We start from the raw sequence: 17,411 nt of genomic DNA on the forward strand, positions 1-17,411 counted from the left end.
TTTCACACTGGTTGCAATTATTCCTGTTATACGATGGAAAAACTGTTGTATTTATATTGTATTTTATGTTCCAGGCGTTGACTTCTAAGGCCCTAACTATTCGATCTGGTGGAGCAACGCCCTAGAGTGAAGCCTCGGCTGCCCGGAATCGTAGAAATGACCGTAACTTTCACACTGTTTGCATTTATTCATTCTATACAATGGAAGAACTGTTGTATTTATATTGTATTTTATGCTTCTTGCGTTGACTACTAAGGCCCTAATTATTCGATGTGGCGGAGCAACGCCTTAGAGCGAAACCTAGGTTGCCCGGAACGTAGAAATGACCATTAATTTCACACTGGTTGCAATTATTCCTGGTATACGATGGAAAAACTGTTGTCCATATATCGTATTTTATGCTTCTGGCCTTGACTTCTTAGGCCCTACCTACTGGATCTGGAGGAGCAACGCCCTACGGCGAAGCCTAGGTTGTCCGGAACGTAGAAATAACCATAACTTTCACACTGGTTGCAATTATTCCTGTTATACGATGGAAAAACTGTTGTATTTATATTGTATTTTATGCTTCTGGCGTTGACTTCTAAGGCCCTAACTATTCGATGTGGTGGAACAACGCCCTAGAGTGAAGCCTAGGTTGCCCGGAACGTAGATATGACCATATCTTTCACACTGGTTGCAATTATTCCTGTTACACGATGGATAAACCGTTGTATTAATATTGCATTTTATGCTTCTGTCGTTGACTTCTAAGGCCCTAACTATTCGATCTGGTGGAGCAACGCCATAGAGTGAAGCCTCGGTTGCCCGGAACGTAGAAATGACCATATCTTTCACACTGGTTGCAAGTATTAGTTTTATACGATAGAAAAACTGTTGCATTTTTATTGTATTTTATGCTTCTGGCGTAGAATTGTAAGTCCTTAACTATTCGATCTCGTGGAGCAACGCACTATAGTGAAGCCTAGAATGCCCGGAACGTAGAAATAACCATTACTTTCACACTGGTTGCAATTATTCGTTTTATACAACGGAAAAGCTGTTGTATTTCCATTGTATTTTATGCTTCTGGCCTTGACTTCCAAGGCCCTATGTATTCGAGCTGGTGGAGCAGTGCCTCAGAGTTAGGTCTAGGATGCCCGGAAAGTAGAAATGGCCATTACTTTCACACTGGTTGCAATTATTCGTTTTATACGATGGAGAAACTGTTGTACATATATCGTATTTTATGCTTCTGTCGTTGAATTCTAAGTCCCTAACTATTCGATGTGGTGGAACAACGCTCTAGAGTGAAGCCTAGGTTGCCCGGAACGTAGAAATGACCATAACTTTCATCCCGGTTGCAATTATTCGTTTTATACGATGAAAGGCTGTTGTATTTATATTGTATTTTATGTTTCTGGTTTTGACTTCTTAAGCCCTATCTATTGGATATGGTGGACCAGCGCCCTAGAGTGAAGTGTAGGTTGCCCGGAACGTAGAAATGACCATTAATTTCACACTGGTTGCAATTATTCCTGGTATACGATGGAAAAACTGTTGTCCATATATCGTATTTTATGCTCCTGGCCTTGACTTCTTAGGCCCTACCTACTGGATCTGGTGGAGCAACGCCCTACGGCGAAGCCTAGGTTGTCCGGAACGTAGAAATAACCATAACTTTCACACTGGTTGCAATTATTCCTGTTATACGATGGAAAAACTGTTGTATTTATATTGTATTTTATGCTTCTGGCGTTGACTTCTAAGGCCCTAACTATTCGATGTGGTGGAACAACGCCCTAGAGTGAAGCCTAGGTTGCCCGGAACGTAGAAATGGCCATTACTTTCACACTGGTTGCAATTATTCGTTTTATACGCTGGAGAAACTGTTGTACATATATCGTATTTTATGCTTCTGTCGTTGAATTCTAAGTCCCTACCTATTGGATCTGGTGGAGCAACGCCCTCGAGTGAAGCCTAGGTTGCCCGGAACGTAGAAATGACCATAACTTTCATACCGGTTACAATTATTCGTTGTATACGATGGAAAGGCTGTTGTATTTATATTGTATTTTATGCTTCAGGCGTTGACTTCGAAGGCCGTAGCTATTCGATGTGGTGGAGCGACGCCCTAGAATGGAGCCTAGGTTGCCCGCAACTTAGAAATGACAATTACATCCACACTGTTTGCAACTATTCATTTTATACAATGTAAACACTGTTGTATTTATATTGTATTTTATGCTTCTGGTGTTGACTTCTTAAGCCCTATCTATTGGATCTGGTGGACCAGCGCCCTAGAGCGAAGCCTAGGTTGCCCGGCACGTAGAAATTACCATTACTTTCACAGTGGTTGCAATTACTCCTGTTATACGATGGATAAACTGTTTATTTTTATTGTATTGTATACTTCTGGCGTTGAATTCTAAGTCTCTAGCTATTCGATCTGGTGGAGCGACGACCTAGAGTGAAGCCTAGGTTACCCGGAACGTAGAAACGACCAGTACTTTCACACTGGTGGTAGTAACTCCTGTTATACGGGGGAAAAACTGTTGCATTTTTATTGTATTTTATGCTTCTGGCGTAGAATTCTAGGACTCTAGCTATTCGGTCTGGTGGAGCAACGCCCAAGCGTGAAGCCTAGGTTTTCCGGACAGTAGAAATGACCATTACTTTCACACTGTTTGCAAATGTACTTTATATACAATGGAGAAACTGTTGTACATATATCGTATTTTATGCTTCTGTCGTTGAATTCTAAGTCCCTACCCTTTCGATCTGGTGGAGCAACGCCCTCGAGTGAAGCCTGGGTTGCCCGGAACGTAGAAATGGCCATAGCTTTCACACTGGATGCAATTATTCGTTCTACACAATGGAAAAACTCTTGTATTTACATTGTATTTTATGCTTCTGGCGGTGACTTCTAAGGCCCTACGTATTCGATCTAGTGGAGCAATGCCTCAGAGTTAAGTCTAGGATGCCCGGAAAGTAGAAATGGCCATTACTTTCACACTGGTTGCAATTATTCGTTTTATACGATGGATAAACTGTTGCATTTTTATTGTATTTTATACTTCTGGCGCTGAATTCTAAGTCTCTAGCTATTCGATCTGGTGGAGCGACGACCTAGAGTGAAGCCTAGGTTACCCGGAACGTAGAAACGACCAGTACTTTCACACTGGTTGTAGTTACTCCTGTTACACGGTGGAAAAACTGTTGCATTTTTATTGTATTTTATGCTTCTGGCGTAGAATTCTAGGTCTCTAGCTATTCGATCTGGTGGAGCAACGCCCAAGCGTGAAGCCTAGGTTTTCCGGAACGTGGAAATGACCATTACTTTCACACTGTTTGCAAATATACATTATATACGATGGAAAAGCTGTTGTATTTATATTGTATTTTATGCTACTGGTGTTGACTTCTTTGGCCCTAACTATTTGATCTGGTGGAGCACCGCCCCAGAGTGAAGCCTTGGTTGCACGGAACGTAGAAAATACCATTACCATCACACTGGTTGCAATTATTCCTGTTATACGATGAAAAAACTGTTGTATTTTTATTGCATTTTATGCTTCAGGCGCTGACTTCTAAGGCCGTAGCAATTCGATGTGGTGGAGCAACGCCCTAGAGTGAAGCCTATGTTGCCCGGAACGTAGAAATGACCATAACCTTCACACTGGTTACAATTATTCGTTTTATACGATGGAAATACTGTTGTTTTTACTTTGTATTTTATGCTTCTGGCGTTGACTTCTAAGGCCCTAACTATTCGACGTGGTGGAGCAACGCCCTACAGTGAAGCCTAGGTTGCCCGGAACGTAGAAATGTCCATACCTTTCACACTGGCTGCAATTATTCCTGTTATACGATGGACAAACTGTTGGATTTTTATTACACTTTATGCTTCTGGCGTTGAATTCTAAGTCGCTAGCTGTTCCATGTGTTGGAGCGACGAACCAGAGTGGAGCCTAGGTTGCCTGCAACTTGGAAATGACCATAACTTTCATACCGGTTGCAACTATTCGTTTTATACGATGGCAAGACTGTTGTATTTATATTGTATTTTATGCTTCAGGTGTTGACTTCGAAGGCCGTAGCTATTCGATGTGGTGGAGCGACGCCCTAGAGTGGAGCCTAGGTTGCCCGCAACTTAGAAATGACCATTACTTCCACACTGTTTGCAATTATTCATTTTATGCAGTGGAAGCACTGTTGTATTTATATTGTATTTTATGCTTCTGGTGTTGACTTGTAAGGCCCTAACTAGTTGATGTGGTGGAGCAACGCCCAAGAACGAAACCTGGGCTGCTCGGAACGTAGAAATGATCATTACTTTCACACTGGTTGCAATTATTCCTGTTATACGATGGACAAACTGTTGGATTTGTATTATACTTAATGTTCTGGAGTAGAATTCTAAGTACCTAACTATTCGATCTCGTGGAGCAACGCCCTAGAGTGAAGCCCATGTTGCCCGGAACGTAGAAATGACCATTACTTTCACACTGTTTGCAAATGTACATTATATACGCTGGAAAAGCTGTTGTATTTACATTGTATTTTATGCTTCTGGCGTTGACTTCAAAGGCCCTAACTATTCGATGTGGAGGAGCAACGCCTCAGAGTTAAGTCTAGGATGCCCGGAAAGTAGAAATGGCCATTACTTTCACACTGGTTGCAATTATTCGTTTTATACGATGGAGAAACTGTTGTACATATATCGTATTTTATGCTTCTGTCGTTGAATTCTAAGTCCCTAACTATTCGATGTGGTGGAACAACGCTCTAGAGTGAAGCCTAGGTTGCCCGGAACGTAGAAATGACCATAACTTTCATCCCGGTTGCAATTATTCGTTTTATACGATGAAAGGCTGTTGTATTTATATTGTATTTTATGTTTCTGGTTTTGACTTCTTAAGCCCTATCTATTGGATCTGGAGGAGCAACGCCCTACGGCGAAGCCTAGGTTGTCCGGAACGTAGAAATAACCATAACTTTCACACTGGTTGCAATTATTCCTGTTATACGATGGAAAAACTGTTGTATTTATATTGTATTTTATGCTTCTGGCGTTGACTTCTAAGGCCCTAACTATTCGATGTGGTGGAACAACGCCCTAGAGTGAAGCCTAGGTTGCCCGGAACGTAGATATGACCATATCTTTCACACTGGTTGCAATTATTCCTGTTACACGATGGATAAACCGTTGTATTTATATTGCATTTTATGCTTCTGTCCTTGACTTCTAAGGCCCTAACTATTCGATCTGGTGGAGCAACGCCATAGAGTGAAGCCTCGGTTGCCCGGAACGTAGAAATGACCATATCTTTCACACTGGTTGCAATTATTCGTTTTATACGATAGAAAAACAGTTGCATTTTTATTGTATTTTATGCTTCTGGCGTAGAATTGTAAGTCCTTAACTATTCGATCTCGTGGAGCAACGCACTATAGTGAAGCCTAGAATGCCCGGAACGTAGAAATAACCATTACTTTCACACTGGTTGCAATTATTCGTTTTATACAACGGAAAAGCTGTTGTATTTCCATTGTATTTTATGCTTCTGGCCTTGACTTCCAAGGCCCTATGTATTCGAGCTGGTGGAGCAGTGCCTCAGAGTTAGGTCTAGGATGCCCGGAAAGTAGAAATGGCCATTACTTTCACACTGGTTGCAATTATTCGTTTTATACGATGGAGAAACTGTTGTACATATATCGTATTTTATGCTTCTGTCGTTGAATTCTAAGTCCCTAACTATTCGATGTGGTGGAACAACGCTCTAGAGTGAAGCCTAGGTTGCCCGGAACGTAGAAATGACCATAACTTTCATCCCGGTTGCAATTATTCGTTTTATACGATGAAAGGCTGTTGTATTTATATTGTATTTTATGTTTCTGGTTTTGACTTCTTAAGCCCTATCTATTGGATCTGGTGGACCAGCGCCCTAGAGTGATGTGTAGGTTTCCCGGAACGTAGAAATGACCATCACTTTCACTCTGGTTGCAATTATTCCTGTTATACGATGGAAAAACTGTTGTATTTATATTGTATTTTATGCTTCAGGCGTTGACTTCGAAGGCCCTAACTACTCGATCTGTTGGAGCAACGCCTTAGTGAGAAGCCTCGGTTGCCCGGAACGTAGAAATGACCATAACTTTCACACTGGTTGCAATTATTCGTTTTATACGATGGAAAAACTGTTGCATTTTTATTGTATCTTAAGCTTCTGGCGTAGAATTGTAAGTCCCTACCTTTTCGATCAGGTGGAGCAACGCCCTCGAGTGAAGCCTGGGTTGCCCGGAACGTAGAAATGACCATCACTTTCACACTGGCTGCAATTATTCGTGTTATACAATGGAAAAGCTGTTGTATTTAAATTGTATTTTATGCTTCTGGCGTTGACTTCAAAGGCCTATGTATTCGATCCGCTGGAGCAATGCCTCAGAGTTAAGTCTAGGATGCCCGCAAAGTAGAAAAGGCCATTACTTCCACACTGGTTGCAATTATTCGTTTTATACGATGGAGAAACTGTTGTACTTATATCGTATTTTATGTTTCTGTCGTTGAATTCTAAGTCCCTACCTATTCGATCTGGTGGAGCAACGGCCTCCAGTGAAGCCTAGGTTGCCCGGAACGTAGAAATGACCATAACTTTCACACTGGTTGCAATTATTCGTTTTATACGATGGAAATACTGCTGTTTTTACTTTGTATTTTATGCTTCTGGCGTTGACTTCTAAGGCCCTGGCTATTCGATGTGGTGGAACAACGACCTAGAGTGAAGCCTAGGTTGCCCGGAACGTAGAAATGACCATATCTTTCACACTGGTAGCAATTATTCCTGTTACACGATGGAAAAACTGTTGTATTTATATTGCATTTTATGCTTCTGTCGTTGTCTTTTAAGGCCCTAACTATTCGATCTGGTGGAGCAACGTCCTAGAGTGGAGCCAAGGTTGCCCACAACTTAGAAATGGCCATTACTTCCACACTGTTTGCAATTATTCACTTTATACAATGGAAAAACTGTTGCATTTATATTGTATTTTATGCTTCTGGCGTTGACTTCTAAAGCCCTAACTATTCGATCTGTTGGAGATACGCCCTAGAGTGAAGCCTCCGTTGCCCGGAACGTAGAAATGACCATAACTTTCACACTGGTTGCAATTATTCCTTTTATACGATGGAATAGCTGTTGTATTTATTTTGTATTTTATGCTTCTGGCGTAGAATTCTAAGTCCCTAACTATTCGATCTCGTGGAGCAACGCCCTAGAGTGAAGCCTATGTTGCCCCGAACGTAGAAATGACCATTACTTTCACACTGTTTGCAAATTTACCTTATATACGATGGAAAAGCTGTTCTATTTATATTGTATTTTACGCTTCTGGTGTTGACTTCGAAGGCCGTAGCTATTCGATGTGGTGGAGCGACGCTATAGAATGGAGCCTAGGTTGCCCGCTGCTTAGAAATGACCATTACTTCCACACTGTTTGCTACCATTCTTTTTATACAATGTAAACACTGTTGTATTTATATTGTACTTTATGCTTCTGGTGTTGACTTCTTAAGCCCTATCTATTGGATCTGGTGAACCAGCGCCCTAGAGCGAATCCTAGGTTGCCCGGAACGTAGAAAGGACCATTACTTTCTCACTGGTTGCAATTATTCCTGTTATACGATGGATAAACTGTTGTATTTTTATTGTATTGTATACTTCTGGCGTTGAATTCTAAGTCTCTAGCTATTCGATCTGGTGGAGCGACGACCTAGAGTGAAGCCTAGGTTACCCGGAACGTAGAAACGACCAGTACTTTCACACTGGTTGTAGTTACTCCTGTTATACGGTGGAAAAACTGTTGCATTTTTATTGTATTTTATGCTTCTGGCGTAGAATTCTAGGTCACTAGCTATTCGATCTGGTTGAGCAACGCCCAAGCGTGAAGCCTAGGTTTTCCGGAACGTAGAAATGACCATTACTTTCACACTGGTTGCAATTATTCCTGTTATACGATGGAAAAGCTGTTGCATCTTTATTGGATTTTATGTTTCGGGCGCTGACTTCTAAGGCCCTAACTATTCGATCTGGTGGAGCAACGCCCTAGAGTTTAGCCTAGGTTGCCCGGAACGTAGAAATGACCATTAGCTTCACGCTTGCTGCAATTATTCCTGTTATACGATGAAAAAACTGTTGTATTTTTATTGCATTTTATGCTTCAGGCGCTGACTTCTAAGGCCGTAGCTATTCGGTGTGGTGGAGCAACGCCCTAGAGTGAAGCCTATGTTGCCCGGAACGTAGAAATGACCATAACTTTCACACTGGTTGCAATTATTCGTTTTATACGATGGAAATACTGTTGTTTTTACTTTGTATTTTATGCTTCTGGCGTTAACTTCTAATGCCCTAACTATTCGATGTGGTGGAACAACGCCCTAGAGTGAAGCCTAGGTTGCCCGGAACGTAGAAATGTCCATACCTTTCACACTGGTTGCAATTATACCTGTTATACGTTGCAAAAACTGTTTCATTTATATTTTATTTTATGCTTCTGGCGTTTACTTCTAAGGCTCTAACTATTCGACCTGTTGGAGCAACACCCTAGAGTGAAGCCACGATTGCCCGGAACGTAGAAATGACCATAACCTTCACACTGTTTGCAATTATTCGTTTTATACGATGCGAAGGCTGTTGTATTTATATTGTATTTTATGCTTCTGGCGTTGACTTCTAAGGCCGTAGCTATTAGTTGTTGTGGAGCAACGCCCTAGAGTGAAGCCTCGGTTGTCACGGAACGTAGAAATGACCATAACTTTCACACTGGATGCAATTATTCGTCTTGTACGATGCGAAGGCTGTTGTATTTATATTGTATTTTATGCTTCTGGCGTTGACTTCTAAGGCCGTAGCTATTAGTTGTTGTGGAGCAACGCCCTAGAGTGAAGCCTCGGTTGTCACGGAACGTAGAAATGACCATAACTTTCACACTGGATGCAATTATTCGTCTTATACGATGGAAAAACTGTTGTACTTATTTTGTATTTTATGCTTCTGGCGTTGACTTCTAAGGCACTATGTATTCGAACTGGTGGAGCAGTGGCTCAGAGTTATGTCTAGAATGCCCGGAAAGTAGAAATGGCCATTACTTTCACACTGGTTGCAATTATTCGTTTTATACGATGGAGAAACTGTTGTACATATATCGCATTTTATGCTTCTGTCGTTGAATTCTAAGTCCCTACCTTTGCGATCTGCTGGAGCAACGCCCTCGAGTGAAGCCTGGATTGCCCGGAACGTAGAAAAGACCATCACTTTCACACTGGCTGCAATTATTCGTTTTATACAATGGAAAAGCTGTTGTATTTACATTGTATTTTATGCTTCTGGCGTTGACTTCTAAGGCCCTAGTTATTCGATTTGGTGGAGCAACACCCTACAGTGAAGCGTAGGTTGCACGGAACGTAGAAGTGACCATAACTTTCACACTGGTTGCAATTATTCGTTTTATGCGAAGGAAAGGCTGATGTATTTATATCGTATTTTATGTTTCTGGCGTTGGCTTCTAAGTCCCTAGCTATTCGATATGGTGGAGCAACGCCCTAGAGTGAAACCCAGGTTACCCGGAACGTAGAAGTGACTAGTACTTTCACACGGGTTGCAGTTATTCCTGTTATACGATGGAAGGACTGTTGCATTTTAATTGTATTTTATGCTTCTGGCGTTGAATTCTAAGTCCCTAACAATTCGATCTGGTGGGGCAACGCCCTGGGGTGAAGCCTAGGTTGCACCGAACGTAGAAATGACCATAACGTTCATACTGGTTGCAATTATTCGTTTCATACGATGGAAAACTGTTGCATTTATATTGTATTTTACGCTTGTGGCGTTGAATTCTAAGTCCCTAACTATTCGATCTCGTGGAGCAACGCCCTGGAGTGAAGCGTAGGTTGCATGGAACGTAGAAGTGAACATAACTTTCACACTGGTTGCATTTATTCGTTTTATACGATGGAAAAGCTGTTGTATTTATATTGTATTTTATGCTTCTTTCGTTGACTTCTTAGGCCCTAACTTTTCGATCTGGTGGTGCAACACCCTACAGTGAACCCTAGGTTGCCAGGAACGTAGAAATGCACATAACTTTCACACAGGTAGCAATTATTCGTTTTTTACAATGGAAAAACTGTTCTATGTATTGTGTATTTTATGTTTCGGGCGTTGACTTCTAAGGCCCTAGCTATTGGATTTGGTGGAGCAACACCCTACAGTGTACCCTAGGTTGCCAGGAACGTAGAAATGAACAGTACTTTCACACTGGTTGCAATTATTCGTTTTTTACAATTGAAAAACTGTTCTATATATTTTGTATTTTATGCTTCGGGCGTTGACTTCTAAGGCCCTAACTATTCGATCTGGTGGAGCAACGCCCTAGAGTGAAGCCTAGGTTGCCCGGAACGTAGAAATGACCATTACTTTCACAATGGTTGCAATTATTCCTGTTATACGATGGAAAAACTGTTGTATATTTATTGTATTTCATGCTTCTGGCGTTGAATTCTAAGTCCATAGTTTTTCGATCTGGTGGAGCAACGCCCTAGAGTGAAGCCTAGGTTGCCCGGAACGTAGAAATGACCATCACTTTCGCACTGTTTGCAATTATTCCTGTTATACGATGGAAAATCTGTTGTATCTTTATTGTATTTTATGATTCTCGCGTTGAATTCTAAGTCCATAGCTATTCGATCTGTTGCATCAACGCCCTAGAGTAAAGCCTAGGTTTGCCCGGAACGTAGAAATGACCATTACTTTCACCCTGTTTGCAATTACTCATTTTATACGATGGAAAGGCTGTTGTACTTATATTGTATTTTATGCTTCTGGCGTTGACTTCTCAGGCCCTAACTGTTCGATCTGGCAGAGCAACGCCCTAGAGTGAAGCCTAGGTTGCCCGAAACGTAGTAATGACTATCACTTTCACACTGGTTGCAATTATTCCTGTTACACGATGGACAAACTGTTGAATTTTTATTGTACTTTATGCTTCTGGCGTTGACTTCTAAGGCCCTACGTATTCGATCGGGTGGAGCAATGCCTCACAGTTAAATCTAGGATGCCCGAAACGTCGAAATGATCATTACTTTCACACTGGTTGCAATTATTCATGCTATACGGTGGAAAAACTGTTCTATTGTTATTGTATTTTATGCTTCTGGCGTTGACTTCTTAGGCCCTAACTATTCGATCTGGTGGAACAACGCCCTAGAGTGAAGCCTGCGTTGCCCGGAACGTAGAAATCACAATCACTTTCACACTGACTGCAATTACACCTGTTATACGATGGACAAACTGTTGCATTTTTATTGTACTTTATGCTTCTGGCGTTGACTTCTGAGGCCCTACGTATTCGATCTGGTGGAGCAATGCCTCACAGTTAAGTCTAGAATGCCCGAAACGCTGAAATGATCATTACTGTCACACTGGCTGCAATTATTCATGCTATACGATGGAAAAACTGTTGTATTTTTACTGTATTATATGCGTCTGGAGCTGCTTTCTAATGCCCAAGCTATACGAACTGGTGGAGCAACGCCCTAGGGCGAAGCCTAAGATGCCCGGAACGTAGAAATGGCCATTACTTTCACACTGGTTGCAATTATACGTTTTATACCACGGAAAAACTGTTGTATCTATATCGTATTTTATGCTTCTGGCGTTGACTTCTAAGGCACTAACTATTCGATCTAGTGGAGCAACGCCCTAGAGTGATGCCTAGGTAGCCCGGAACGTAGAAAAGACCATCACTTTCTCACTGGTTGCAGTTGTTCCTGTTAGACGATGGAAAAACTGTTGCATTTTTATTGTATTATATGCATCTGGCGTTGAATTCTAAGTCCCTAACTATTCGATCTGGTGGAGCAACGCCCTAGAGTGAAGCCTAGTTTGCCCGGAACGTAGAAATGAACAGTACTTTCACACTGGTTGCACCTATTCCTGTTATACGATGGAAAAGGTGTTGTATTTATATTGTATTTTATGCTTCTGGCGCTGACTTCTCAGGCCCTAACTATTCGATCTGGCGGAGCAAACGCCCTAGAGTGAAGCCTAGGTTGCACGGAACGTAGAAATGACCATTACTTTCACACTGGTTGCAATTATTCTTTTTTTACGATGGTAAAACAGTAGTATTTTAATTGTATTTTATGTTTCTGGCGTTGACTTCTTAGGCCCTAACTATTCGATCTGGCGGAGGAACGCCCTAGAGTGAAGCCTAGGATGCCCGAAAAGTCGTAATGTCCCTTTCTTTCACACTGGTTGCAATTATCCATGCTATACGATGGAAAAACTGATGTATTTTTATTGTATTTTGTGCTTCTGGCATTGACATCTAAGATCCTAGCTAGTCGATATCGGGGGCAGCGTCCAAGTGTGAACCGTATGTTGCCCGAAACGTAGAAATGACCATTACATTCACACTGGATGCAATTGTTCTTTTTATACAATGGAAAAACTGTTGTATTTTTATTGTGTTTTATGCGTCTGGAGTTCTTTCCTAAGGCCCTAACGTCTCGATCTGGTGGAACGACGCCCTAGAGTGAAGCCTGGATTGCTCGGAACGTAGAAATGCCCATTACTTTCACACTGGTTGCAGTTATTCCTGTTATATGATGGAAAAACTGTTGTATTTTGATTGTATTTTATGCTTCTGGCGTTGACTTCTAAGGCCGTAGCTATTAGTTGTTGTGGAGCAACGCCCTAGAGTGAAGCCTCGGTTGTCACGGAACGTAGAAATGACCATAACTTTCACACTGGATGCAATTATTCGTCTTATACGATGGAAAAACTGTTGTATTTACATTGTATTTTATGCTTCTGGCGTTGACTTCTAAGGCCCTAGTTATTCGATTTGGTGGAGCAACACCCTACAGTGAAGCGTAGGTTGCACGGAACGTAGAAGTGACCATAACTTTCACACTGGTTGCAATTATTCGTTTTATGCGAAGGAAAGACTGATGTATTTATATCGTATTTTATGTTTCTGGCGTTGGCTTCTAAGTCCCTAGCTGTTCGATATGGTGGAGCAACGCCCTAGAGTGAAACCCAGGTTACCCGGAACGTAGAAGTGACTAGTACTTTCACACGGGTTGCAGTTATTCCTGTTATACGATGGAAGGACTGTTGCATTTTAATTGTATTTTATGCTTCTGGCGTTGAATTCTAAGTCCCTAACAATTCGATCTGGTGGGGCAACGCCCTAGGGTGAAGCCTAGGTTGCACCGAACGTAGAAATGACCATAACGTTCATACTGGTTGCAATTATTCGTTTCATACGATGGAAAACTGTTGTATTTATATTGTATTTTACGCTTGTGGCGTTGAATTCTAAGTCCCTAACTATTCGATCTCGTGGAGCAACGCCCTGGAGTGAAGCGTAGGTTGCATGGAACGTAGAAGTGACCATAACTTTCACACTGGTTGCAATTATTCGTTTTATACGATGGAAAAGCTGTTGTATTTATATTGTATTTTATGCTTCTTTCGTTGACTTCTTAGGCCCTAACTTTTCGATCTGGTGGTGCAACACCCTACAGTGAACCCTAGGTTGCCAGGAACGTAGAAATGCACATAACTTTCACACAGGTAGCAATTATTCGTTTTTTACAATGGAAAAACTGTTCTATGTATTGTGTATTTTATGTTTCGGGCGTTGACTTCTAAGGCCCTAGCTATTCGATTTGGTGGAGCAACACCCTACAGTGTACCCTAGGTTGCCAGGAACGTAGAAATGAACAGTACTTTCACACTGGTTGCAATTATTCGTTTTTTACAATTGAAAAACTGTTCTATATATTTTGTATTTTATGCTTCGGGCGTTGACTTCTAAGGCCCTAACTATTCGATCTGGTGGAGCAACGCCCTAGAGTAAAGCCTAGGTTGCCCGGAACGTAGAAATGACCATTACTTTCACAATGGTTGCAATTATTCCTGTTATACGATGGAAAAACTGTTGTATATTTATTGTATTTCATGCTTCTGGCGTTGAATTCTAAGTCCATAGTTTTTCGATCTGGTGGAGCAACGCCCTAGAGTGAAGCCTAGGTTGCCCGGAACGTAGAAATGACCATCACTTTCGGACTGTTTGCAATTATTCCTGTTATACGATGGAAAATCTGTTGTATCTTTATTGTATTTTATGATTCTCGCGTTGAATTCTAAGTCCATAGCTATTCGATCTGTTGCATCAACGCCCTAGAGTAAAGCCTAGGTTTGCCCGGAACGTAGAAATGACCATTACTTTCACCCTGTTTGCAATTACCCATTTTATACGATGGAAAGGCTGTTGTATTTATATTGTATTTTATGCTTCTGGCGTTGACTTCTCAGGCCCTAACTGTTCGATCTGGCAGAGCAACGCCCTAGAGTGAAGCCTAGGTTGCCCGAAACGTAGTAATGACTATCACTTTCACACTGGTTGCAATTATTCCTGTTACACGATGGACAAACTGTTGAATTTTTATTGTACTTTATGCTTCTGGCGTTGACTTCTAAGGCCCTACGTATTCGATCGGGTGGAGCAATGCCTCACAGTTAAATCTAGGATGCCCGAAACGTCGAAATGATCATTACTTTCACACTGGTTGCAATTATTCATGCTATACGGTGGAAAAACTGTTCTATTGTTATTGTATTTTATGCTTCTGGCGTTGACTTCTTAGGCCCTAACTATTCGATGTGGTGGAACAACGCCCTAGAGTGAAGCCTGGGTTGCCCGGAACGTAGAAATCACAATCACTTTCACACTGACTGCAATTATACCTGTTATACGATGGACAAACTGTTGCATTTTTATTGTACTTTATGCTTCTGGCGCTGACTTCTGAGGCCCTACGTATTCGATCTGGTGAAGCAATGCCTCACAGTTAAGTCTAGAATGCCCGAAACGCTGAAATGATCATTACTGTCACACTGGCTGCAATTATTCATGCTATACGATGGAAAAACTGTTGTATTTTTACTGTATTATATGCGTCTGGAGCTGCTTTCTAATGCCCAAGCTATACGAACTGGTGGAGCAACGCCCTAGGGCGAAGCCTAAGATGCCCGGAACGTAGAAATGGCCATTACTTTCACACTGGTTGCAATTATACGTTTTATACCACGGAAAAACTGTTGTATCTATATCGTATTTTATGCTTCTGGCGTTGACTTCTAAGGCACTCACTATTCGATCTAGTGGAGCAACGCCCTAGAGTGATGCCTAGGTAGCCCGGAACGTAGAAAAGACCATCACTTTCTCACTGGTTGCAGTTGTTCCTGTTAGACGATGGAAAAACTGTTGCATTTTTGTTGTATTATATGCATCTGGCGTTGAATTCTAAGTCCCTAACTATTCGATCTGGTGGAGCAACGCCCTAGAGTAAAGCCTAGTTTGCCCGGAACGTAGAAATGAACAGTACTTTCACACTGGTTGCACCTATTCCTGTTATACGATGGAAAAGGTGTTGTATTTATATTGTATTTTATGCTTCTGGCGCTGACTTCTCAGGCCCTAACTATTCGATCTGGCGGAGCAAACGCCCTAGAGTGAAGCCGAGGTTGCACGGAACGTAGAAATGACCATTACTTTCACACTGGTTGCAATTATTCTTTTTTTACGATGGTAAAACAGTAGTATTTTAATTGTATTTTATGTTTCTGGCGTTGACTTCTTAGGCCCTAACTATTCGATCTGGCGGAGGAACGCCCTAGAGTGAAGCCTAGGATGCCCGAAATGTCGAAATGTCCCTTACTTTCACACTGGTTGCAATTATCCATGCTATACGATGGAAAAACTGATGTATTTTTATTGTATTTTATGCTTCTGGCATAGACTTCTAAGATTCTAGCTAGTCGATATCGGGGGCAGCGTCCAATAGTGAACCGTATGTTGCCCGAAACGTAGAAATGACCATTACTTTCACACTGGTTGCAATTATTCTTTTTTTACGATGGTAAAACAGTAGTATTTTAATTGTATTTTATGTTTCTGGCGTTGACTTCTTAGGCCCTAACTATTCGATCTGGCGGAGGAACGCCCTAGAGTGAAGCCTAGGATGCCCGAAATGTCGAAATGTCCCTTACTTTCACACTGGTTGCAATTATCCATGCTATACGATGGAAAAACTGATGTATTTTTATTGTATTTTATGCTTCTGGCATAGACTTCTAAGATTCTAGCTAGTCGATATCGGGGGCAGCGTCCAATAGTGAACCGTATGTTGCCCGAAACGTAGAAATGACCATTACTTTCACACTGGTTGCAATTATTCTTTTTTTACGATGGTAAAACAGTAGTATTTTAATTGTATTTTATGTTTCTGGCGTTGACTTCTTAGGCCCTAACTATTCGATCTGGCGGAGGAACGCCCTAGAGTGAAGCCTAGGATGCCCGAAAAGTCGTAATGTCCCTTTCTTTCACACTGGTTGCAATTATCCATGCTATACGATGGAAAAACTGATGTATTTTTATTGTATTTTATGCTTCTGGCATTGACATCTAAGATCCTAGCTAGTCGATATCGGGGGCAGCGTCCAAGTGTGAACCGTATGTTGCCCGAAACGTAGAAATGACCATTACATTCACACTGGATGCAATTGTTCTTTTTATACAATGGAAAGACTGTTGTATTTTTATTGTGTTTTATGCGTCTGGAGTTCTTTCCTAAGGCCCTAACGTCTCGATCTGGTGGAACAACGCCCTAGAGTGAAGCCTGGATTGCCCGGAACGTAGAAATGACCATTACTTTCACACTGGTTGCAATTATTCGTCTTATACGATGGAAAGACTGTTGTATTTATTTCGTATTTTATGCTTCTGGCGTTGACTTCTTTGGCCCTGACTCTTCGATCTGGTGGAACAATGCCTCAGAGTTAAGTCTAGGACGCCCGCATCGTCGAAATTGTCATTACTTTCACACTGGTTGCAATTATTCATGCTATACGATGAAAAAACTATTGCATTTTTATTGTATTTTCTGTTTCTGGCTTCGACTTCTAAGGTCCTAGCTATTCGATCTGTTGGGGCAACGCCCTAGAGTGTCGCCTAGGTTGATCGGAACGTAGAAATGACCATTACTTTCACACTCTTTGCAATTATTCATTTTATACGATGGAAAAGCTGTTGTACTTATACTGTATTTTATGCTTCTGGCGTTGACTTCTAAGGCCGTAGCTATTAGATGTGGTGGAGTAACGCCCTAGGGTGATGCCTAGGTTGCCCGGAGCGTAGAAATGACCATTACTTTTACATTGTTTGCAATTATTCATTTTACACGATGGAAAAACTGTTGTACTTATATTGTATTTTATTATTATGGCGTTGAATTCTAAGTCCCTAGCTATTCGATCTGGTGGAGCAACGCCCTAGAGTGAAACCTAGGTTACACGGAACGT

Source organism: Calliopsis andreniformis, unplaced genomic scaffold (assembly GCF_051401765.1).
Source record: "Calliopsis andreniformis isolate RMS-2024a unplaced genomic scaffold, iyCalAndr_principal scaffold0018, whole genome shotgun sequence".
NCBI classification, from domain to species: Eukaryota; Metazoa; Arthropoda; class Insecta; order Hymenoptera; family Andrenidae; genus Calliopsis; species Calliopsis andreniformis.